The 9,592-nt window shown below is 36.8% G+C and overlaps 1 long non-coding RNA gene across 2 annotated transcripts; it reads right to left on the bottom strand.

Moving 5' to 3' along the window:
- Positions 1-549: 549 nt before the first annotated feature.
- On the bottom strand, positions 550-2,873 carry LOC136223848 (uncharacterized). Of its 2 annotated transcripts, none has more exons than XR_010686161.1 (4): positions 2,666-2,873; positions 2,410-2,544; positions 1,544-1,638; positions 550-1,319 (listed from the first exon to the last, which is right to left on the bottom strand). It is a non-coding gene; the product is annotated as an uncharacterized lncRNA (long non-coding RNA). The 2 variants fall into 2 exon arrangements; XR_010686162.1 differs by having other exon boundaries at positions 550-1,206.
- Between the last annotated feature and the right edge of the window lie 6,719 nt (positions 2,874-9,592).

Genomic DNA, 9,592 nt, shown 5'->3' with positions numbered 1-9,592 from the left:
ATATATGTATATTTTCATTAGATATGTTATTTCTAATTATAAATTTATTTTCATACTACAGATAAAAAAAGCACAACTCACTACAAGAAAAACGCTGATCTGCTACGAAAAATTCCGTAGTAGAATGATGACATTGCGTAGGAGATGACGGTCAGCTACGGATCGCCTACAGATTGAATTCTGTAGCAGAACGTATAGTAGGCCATGATCTCCTACAAAAATTACGTTCTGTAGGAAACCTCTCCTACAGAAAGTCACCTACAGATATTCGGTAGGAGATATACCTACTGAATCACCTACAATATTGTCGTAGGCAACTCTCCTACAAACTCTCCATATGCGAGTTCCCTATAGAATCACTATAAACGGGTAGGTGACCCCTATACATGATTACCTACTAATATTCTGTAAGCGATTAAATATCTATCAGAATTTATATTTGTTATATAATTAAATTTTTATATCCAATTATTTAATAGTAAGCACCTAAATCATAGGTCTAATAACTAACAATTACAGAATTGAAGTTGACTTGCAAAATAAGACTAATAACAATAACATTCACATTTTCACAAGTTCGGATGTGAATAATCATACAACTATTACCTGTTAACACATGGAAATTTTGCAAGTTTTGCACAAAATGTAAAGGACTAGTTAACTAATCTTATAGTTGTTTTCAAAAGAAGACAAGTTATACTAACTATTAGAGTTAGTAAGCTTCAAAATAGCTCCTAGATAGTTGGTCTCTCATACACCACACCAATGAATTCAAGTTGTTGCTGCACACTAATTATGATATCCTGAATAGCTCCTAGTTGATCCCTCATACACTTGAGATCCTCATATCGTTGTTTAATCCGTGCTTAATCCGTGCAATCGTCTGTGGATCCATATGGAGGCGTAAGTGATCATCTGTATGGTGCTCATTCTGCTGCTCACGTCGCTCCATCTCTCTCTGCTGATCAGCTCGAAGAACATCAACCATGGACTGTAACCGATTAAGATGTGCTTGCATTTGAGAATGACGATCATGATGATCAGAGGTAGCGGTCGATGAGGATGCCCCTGGTGTGCCTGAAGTAGACGATTGTGCTCCATAATATGTATATGTCTGAGTAGGTAATACCCCAATCGTCGTTGAGTCGCAGCATGTGTAATAGATCCTCCTGTGTCTTGGTGCAACAATGGAGCTCTCACAATGTCCTATGTTCAAAAAGTGTAGATTTCAACCATCATTTCTCAACATCTCAACATGGAATATAAGCAAGTTAAACCACTTGGACCCCTTCTAGCAGTAACAATGAAGGCACGAAACCCTGAATTCAATAAAAAAAAGATATTCGGAACTTGAGCAAGTCATATTTGTAAAGTTGTATTCTCTTCAACACTAACTTAATTTGAAACAGCACGAATATGGCAGTAATAAGATTATAAAAAAAAGAGAACACACACCATTCTCTTAATGTTCCATATAATATTTTAATTAAACTAAATGTCAAAGCCTACCAAACTCTATGAAGATTTAGTTTTTTTTACTTACTATACCACCCTCAACATCAACTCTTTCTAGCATCCTTTTTACACACTCTGCATTATTAGCACTCTATAAGAGAAGTTGGGAAACCTGTGTATAACCTGCAATAGGAAAAACAAATTAAAAACAAATTAAATCCAAGGCATCATGGGTAGAGAATTTTTAATGAGATGTTGATAGTTATCCCTCAATATTCATCCTTAGTCTCCAAGTTTCTCCTCTTTCATTTGGTAGAACTAAAGAATCTATATTTATATTAGAACAGAGGATCCCCATAGCAAACCATTATTTTTGCATAAATTACACCAAAGTAAGACATCTATTTCTCCATCAAATCAAAGCAAACTCAATACCGACAATCACTCACCATCTCAATTAAAGTAAATAGGTATCTATCAATCAACGGCTTTAAATTTAACAAATTTAACCTGCCAGTTTAATTCAATACATCTAGAATACATCCAGATTTAACCTAAACAGAGAATAATTCACTGTTCTTAGAAATGGATAAGCACATTAGGTAGATAAAATATGCTATGGATTTTAGCATGCTACAAAAAGGACAGACAATCAAATAAAATAAAAATCAATTAAAACAAGCCCAAAAACAATAAAGACGAAGAGGAATAAGCAGAGTGAATCACTAAGAAGTGACCTATAGCTATCCATAGGGACTCGACATTGCCGACCTAATAGGAAAATTGTACACTAAACAAAAACGATTAAAGCAAAACCCAAAAACAATAAAAATGAAGGGGAATAAGCAGAGGGAAAAAGAACCAGACTTATAACTATCCAAGGGCCTCAACATTGTGGACCTAATAGAATGTATAACTAGAAGAGTGTATACATGAAGTGAGATTGAATTTTACCTGCATTGTCTTCCCAAGATGCGTATCATCCCCTAAGATTCCACCCTTACCACAACCACTTAAGCCTGTCAGGCTGGTGAGCGTACAACATTATAGTGAATAAACATATCAACAACTCAAGCTATGTTAGGGTTCCTGGAACGAAAAGAAACCTGCATTAGCCTGGCACTCACAGTGAGAGAAAACCATCCCAAGAAAAGCACAAATCTTCTATAAGAATGGTAACGCTTTAACAAAATTCACAACAAAAAATTACCTAAGAAACTCTTCCGCAGAAAACCGAGACTCAAGCAATACGGCACCGATGAGAGTCGGTGACTGGACGAAAAATTGCGCAGAATAAGGACCGAGACTCAAGCATGTCGACGCCGATGAGAGTCCAAAAGGTGACTGGACGGAAAAGTGGGCAGAACAAGGATAGGTGAGAGGGAGGATAAGGACATGTGAGAGGAAGGCGTAGAAGCTTGACATTGAGACTTTGAGAATAGCAAGAGGCAAAAGGATGCAAACCTAATGAAAGGAAAAGAAAGCCCTAGAAACTTTCTACATACGATACCGTTTTATTCACAGCTGGCAAAGGGCTTTTTATGAATTGTTGGAATAAAAGGTATAAAATTAATGTAAAAAGAGAGCGTCAATCACATGTAATTATAAGTTATACATAAAAAATAATTCATAACTTTAACGGAGCGTTTGGTATTCTATTGGGATAAGGATAAGGATAAACGTTGGGATATGGATAAGGATAAATGGTTGGGATAAGGATAAAAATATGATAGTCGATAATTATTATTCAATGTTTGGTACGTGGGATATGGATAAGGATAAAATAATACATTTTACTATTTTAACCTTATTTAAACTACATAATATTAATTTGAGGGATAAGATGGACTTTTCCATCCTATTAAAATCGCAGGAGCTTATCCCACCTCTTTATACCACCCCCTCCTGGGTATAGGATTTGAGGGATAAGAAGCTATCCCTCATCCGCCTCACTCTTTTATCTCCCAAACAAACACGGGATAACGTATCTCGTATTTTTTATCCCTATCTCACCTCCTATATCCCTTCTAACAAACACCCCGTAAAAAGTAAATATTTAATTTTTTTTTTCTAAAAATAGATTTTATTATAAAAAGGTATATTCTTAATTCATAATAGATAAATGAAATTAGATAGACAAATTTATTTAATGAGAATAATTTTTTTAAATTTTTTTTAAATTGTGCCGATTTTATATTACCTTATCGAGCTGTGTATAATTTTATTAGCAGTAATTTTTATTTCAAATTGAGGGAGAATTTTTTTTCTAAAAAATGAGAAAAAGTTAAAGTATATTATTATTATTATTTAACTTCTACAAATAAATACGTAGGAGAAACAACTAATTTGTAGGAGATTGTAGGTGAGTTATGGAGGGAACTTTCCCTCCAAAAATCTCCTACAACATTTTACGTTCTGTAGGAGACGTCATAGGAGATCTCCTACAGACCGCGTTTGTAGGAGAAAGCGTAGCTATTTCTTATATTTCCTATAAATATACATTTCGTAGCAGATTTCCGTAGCAGATCTGTGTTTTTCTTGTAGTGACTGATAACAACTCAATATATATTTTGAATTAGATTTGGGTACACTTGGTCCGATCCTATATAAGAGAGTGACTCGATGTCCAAGACACATTTCTAGAATGCATCATTTTTTATTGGAATAACTGAGTCATATTCTATGTAGGAGCCTAGTGGCTAACTTGGAAAACTGATATTTTGTACACAAATAAAATCAGGAAAAATAAAACTACTCAAACACGTCCCAAATTATGTAGGCAGCCATGTTGTTGTCATAGACAACAGCCCAGAGCTACTACCTTTAAGCATTAGTAACTCATTGATGCATATACGTGATCCCACCTATTCTCATTTACGTGTCTTCGGCTGTCTGTGTTTTCCACTAGTCCCATTTCCGTCTCATCATAAGCTAGAGGCTCGTTCATATCCATACGTATTCTTGGCTTATCCGTCCAATAATAGAGGATATAAGTGCTATGATCTTTCTAGAAACAAACCAATCATCTGCCGTCATATCGTCTTCGACGAATCTATTTTTCCCTTCACCCTGACACCATCGAATCGCACTCCCGTCCCAACGATTTCTAATCCTGCAGACGGGCTTCTGCCTACACCTTTCACTACTACGGTCGTTCCTCCAACACCGACCACTACTGCTCCCCACGTCTCTCCCACTCGCTCGTCCCCTTCGCCTCTCCATTCTCTATTGTCCTCAATTCTTCCTCTGTCGCGTCCCTAACAGCCACGAAAAATCCAATATCCACTCCCAACGCTCATCCCATGGTCACTCGTTCACAACACGAGATATACAAACCTCATCGTATATTAAATCTATCCACTTCCACACCACGTCCTCTCTCCTATCCCTAAAACACCAACTCTTGCATTACGTGATCCAAATTGGACACAAGCCATGACTGACGAATTTGAGGCTCTTATTCAAAATAAGACGTGGGTCCTTTGTACCCCGTCAAAAAAATGCTAATATTATCCCTAGTTGGAGGATTTTGAGGCACAAACCAAGTCAGATGGATCATTTGAGAGATACAAAGCACGATTGGTTGGTAATGGATCATGACAATTAGCCGGTGTTGATTGTGGTGAAACATTCAGCCCTGTAGTTAAACCGGCAACCATTCGAGCTGTTCTTAGTATTGCATTATCTAAAAATTGGAATCTTCGTTAGTTGGATGTCAAAAATGCCTTTTTACATGGAGATCTTCACGAAACAATATATATGCACCAACCATTGGGTTTCCATGATCCAGAGAATCCAGATCATGTCTGTCTGCTTCAGAAATCCCTGCATAGGCTCAAACAAGCCCCAACAGCCTGGTACCAGCAATTTGCCGTGTTTGTCACCACAGTGGGATTCACCAACAGTGTATTTGATCACTCTCTGTTTGTTTATCAACACGGAACGGACACAACTTACCTTCTATTGTATGTTGATGATATTGATCTTGTTACATCTTCTGACAAACTTCAAGCTTCTATACTTTCCAAATTGAGCTCAGAATTTGCAATGAAAGACTTGGGTCTGTTACATTATTTCTTGGGGATATTTGTTACTCAGTCACCTGGTTCCCTATTTCTATCTCAACGCAAATATGCATCTGAAATTATTGAAAAAGCTGGACTTGGCTCCTGTAATAATGTTGCCACTCCTGTTGATACAAAGAAGAACATTAACATATCATCTGGTTCCACTTACCATGATCCAACAGAATACAGACGATTGGATGGTGCTCTTTAATATCTGACTCTCACCAGGCCGGACATATCCTATGCGGTTCAGCAAATATGCTTATTTATGCATGATCCCAAGACTTCCCACATGGCTGCTCTAAAACGAATCCTCTGGTATATTCATGGCACCCTTGCTCTCGGTCTTCATTTAAGTGCATCATCTCCTGGTCAATTAATTTCTTACATCAATGCTGACTGGGCGGGCTGTCGGTGTCGATCGACATCTGGCTACTGTGTGTTCTGTTAGGCATGAAATTGACTAAGTAACATAGTATTTATAAGGAAATTTCGGTGTTTTATTATGTCATTTGGTAAGAAATAAGGGCTAATTACAGTCCTTGTGCAGATAAGCAAAGATAAATGCCAAACTCGCTGGAAACGGCTTGTTTTGCTAAAGCCAAGAGGAGTGGAGCCTTACTTGTATCCAGCGGTCAAACGCCGGATTATCCAATGACGGACAGCGACAGATCGTGGTGGCAGTGGTAGAGAGAGTGGCAGAGCGGCAGGTGAAAGTGTGTGGCGATGGGATTGCCTAAAGAAGCAAGATGACTTGAAGTATCACCCCCTTGAGTGTTCAAGGGTTAATCGAAATTTAATCTTTTTAGTTTATTTTAGTCGTAGTTGGTAGTTGACTTATTTTGTAGAAAGGGTACGAAAGTTGTACCGATTTTGGCCTCTGTCTTTCCCTTTAGTAGGTGAAGCAGAGAAAAGTTTAGGAGTTCGGATTTTTAGTAATTTCTTTAGAAGTAGAATAGAAGAAAGAAGAGAGCTCCCATGGAGTCTCAAGCTCTATCAAGAACCATCGACTACTCACTGCTTGATATGAGTGAGTAGTCCATTTTGAACGGGCACGGCCTGGCCGACCCGGTGATGTAAGTTTTACAATGTTTTAATGAATATTTAGTATTGTGCCAATGTTGTGGTCAACGAGGATTTAACTTTCATGCTGGGGCATTTATGTATGTGTTAGATGAATGATAGGACATTGCTTTCATCTTCACCGATATCTCTATTGATCTCCCAACTTCGAAGATGACAAGTTAGAGGGTTGTGTCAAGGGTTTTCTCATCGAGAAATGCAGTTTTTTTCTTAATGCTAGAAAGAACGTATCTTTAGGACGCTAAAGGTGTTAGTAAATCTTGAGAGTTTGAGAACACACGAAAGTTGACTCAAACTCACTTCAAACTGAAACTTTGGCTAGCATTGTCTTGTATTCATGGAATGTTGTAAGACGTAGCACACCGTGTTCGGCCATGTCGAGCCTGTTCTATTCTCTAAAACCTTTGCAAAGTTATTTCATTTTCTTGTTTCATCAGTCTGCCTGAATTGTTAAGTAACCAACATCAAACAATCAACGATAAAAGAAGACACTGTTGTGACACACACTGTTTAGCAACGATTTCTAATATTGATTTGAATCACAATCCCTGTGGATACGATACTCACTTATCACTTTATTACTTGTATCTAGTGCACTTGGTAGAGTCTAATCTGAGGACAACATGTTCCTCGAAGATAATCTCATCTCTTGGTCAACAAAACGACATCCCACTCTATCCCGCTCCAGTGTTGAAGCAGAGTACCGTGGCATCGCGAATGTCGTGTTAGAAACGTGTTGGATCCGCAATCTCCTTCTTGAACTTCGATGTCCGATTGAAAAAACAACCATCGTCTATTGTGCCAAAATCAGTGATATTTATCTTATCGGAAATATGGTTCAACATCACCGCACAAAACATTTAGAGATAGATATTCATTTTGTACGGGAAAGGGTTGCTAAAGGCGAAGTCCATTGTTTACACATCCCATCTCGCTATCAAATGGCTGACATCCTCACCAAAGGACTTCCCTCCACTTTTCGAGACTTCAGAAATAGTCTCAATGTTCGGCCTCTGAACCTTTCGACTACGGGGGTGTATTAGAGATTATATTGTTTATTTGTAGATTATGTTGTAGGGATATTCAAAATAGTTAGTTCCCTATTTCTAGCCTAAATTGTAGGATTAGACTTTCACTGTAATATGAATTGTATTCTGTATATATATATTCGTTTTACACATCAGTAACAGTTACTCAGTTGGTGTTTACTCTCTTCTTTATACTTACTAGGAGTCAATCTGAGTTTGAATGTTCATCCAATATTATTATCTCCATTTAGTTAAGATTAAACAATAATAAAAATAATCCCGAGTTTGGGTTGTAATGGGGCTAAGGTTAAAGGTAAGGAAAACTGTTAATTCAAGACACACGTTTTAGCACTAAAATATGATAATTTTAGTGGCATTTTAAAATTGTTTCATTAGCAAGCAAAAAATGAAGAATCGAAAGTGTCTGAAAGTGCTTCAAATCCTTTTTTTTTTTTAATATATTGTGAGAAAAGCACAAAATATTTGTCTTTTACTACAGACTGTTTTGTCTTTTGCTGCATAATATTTGTCTTTTATTCCAGACTGTTGTTATTAGCTGCATTGTATTTTGTTTGGTACTTCATTTTGTTTGTGATCCTATTTGTAGATCCCTTGTAGGAAGCTAAGGAACACGTCTATCTTGCTATCTTTTTCTAAGTTTAGAGTTGTACTTTGAAGTGAGATCCTTAGTGTTCTCACATTTTAATCTAGTTTTCATTTATGTTATCTTTACTTCAAATATGAGCATGAGTGAATAGTCACTCGACTGTAGGAAGCTAAGGAACACGTCTATCTTGCTATCTTTTTCTAAGTTTAGAGTTGTACTTTGAAGTGAGATCCTTAGTGTTCTCACATTTTAATCTAGTTTTCATTTATGTTATCTTTACTTCGAATATGAGCATGAGTGAATAGTCACTCTACTGGCTGAATCTGGCCTAAGGCTGGTAGATAGAAGTGGTTTTATGTCCCTATTGTATGTAATAGTATCTTTAGATGATTGTTAGATTGTGTGCTTAATTCATTATAGGTCTAGCTAGCCTATAGTTTAGTTGAATAATTGCGGAGGAGACTCGGGTTAGACGATGGAAAATACCATCTAACACACATTACTTAAGGATGGAGACACGATTAACTAATGTGTCAAGGGTTTTTAGCTTCACCGTTAAAATGCTTTCTTGTGTTGCAGAAAAATCGATATAGAAAGGTTGAAAAATGAATTAGAGATACCAAAGCCTTACTCTCCAAGCAGAGAGAATGGCGACATTCTACTCTTATTGGCCTTTTTTATTAGGTTTTTATGGGTGAGATATGAATTCAAATGGGTTTTGATCGGTGAGATCTGACTCAAGCCTCTTGGTTCTTTCTAATCACAACTCATATGCTTATTATATGCTTGAAAAAAGTAACCCTAGAGAGCACAAGGGAAGAAGATCACTGTTGAGGCTAGAGTTGAAGAAGTCGCAGGAAATATAGAGGAAAGTCGATCTTTAGGCATTTTAAGCAAGCCCATTGCTCAACTAAATAATCCAGAAGCCCTTTTTTTGGTTCAGCTTTTTCCCCAATTAATTTAAGCTTAATACATGTCCCAAAAATAATTGTTACCCCTCAACTTATTTAAATTAGCTAACTGACTCTATACAAAATACTCATGGGACGATTGATTCGTGCAGACTTAAAGTTTGGATCTTTAGGCATTTCAAGCAAACCCATTGCTCAACTAAACAATCTCGAAACCCTTTTTGGGTTCGGATTTTTTCGTAATTAATTTAAACATAATACATGTCCCAAAAATTATTGTTACCTCTCAACTTATTTAAATTGGTCAATTGACTATATAAAAAGTACTTAGGGGCGATTGGTTCGCACAAAGGTAACAAAATGGAATCAAGAAAGGGAAATAGGGAGAAAGGAATTGAATGACTCTGAATTCCTTGTTTCAGTTCCACAAAGAGAATCATA

The sequence above is a fragment of the Euphorbia lathyris genome, chromosome 3, assembly GCF_963576675.1.
Source record: "Euphorbia lathyris chromosome 3, ddEupLath1.1, whole genome shotgun sequence".
NCBI lineage: Eukaryota > Viridiplantae > Streptophyta > Magnoliopsida > Malpighiales > Euphorbiaceae > Euphorbia > Euphorbia lathyris.
Note: the sequence above shows the minus strand (reverse complement) of the source record. Positions and strands in the feature narration are given on the sequence as shown.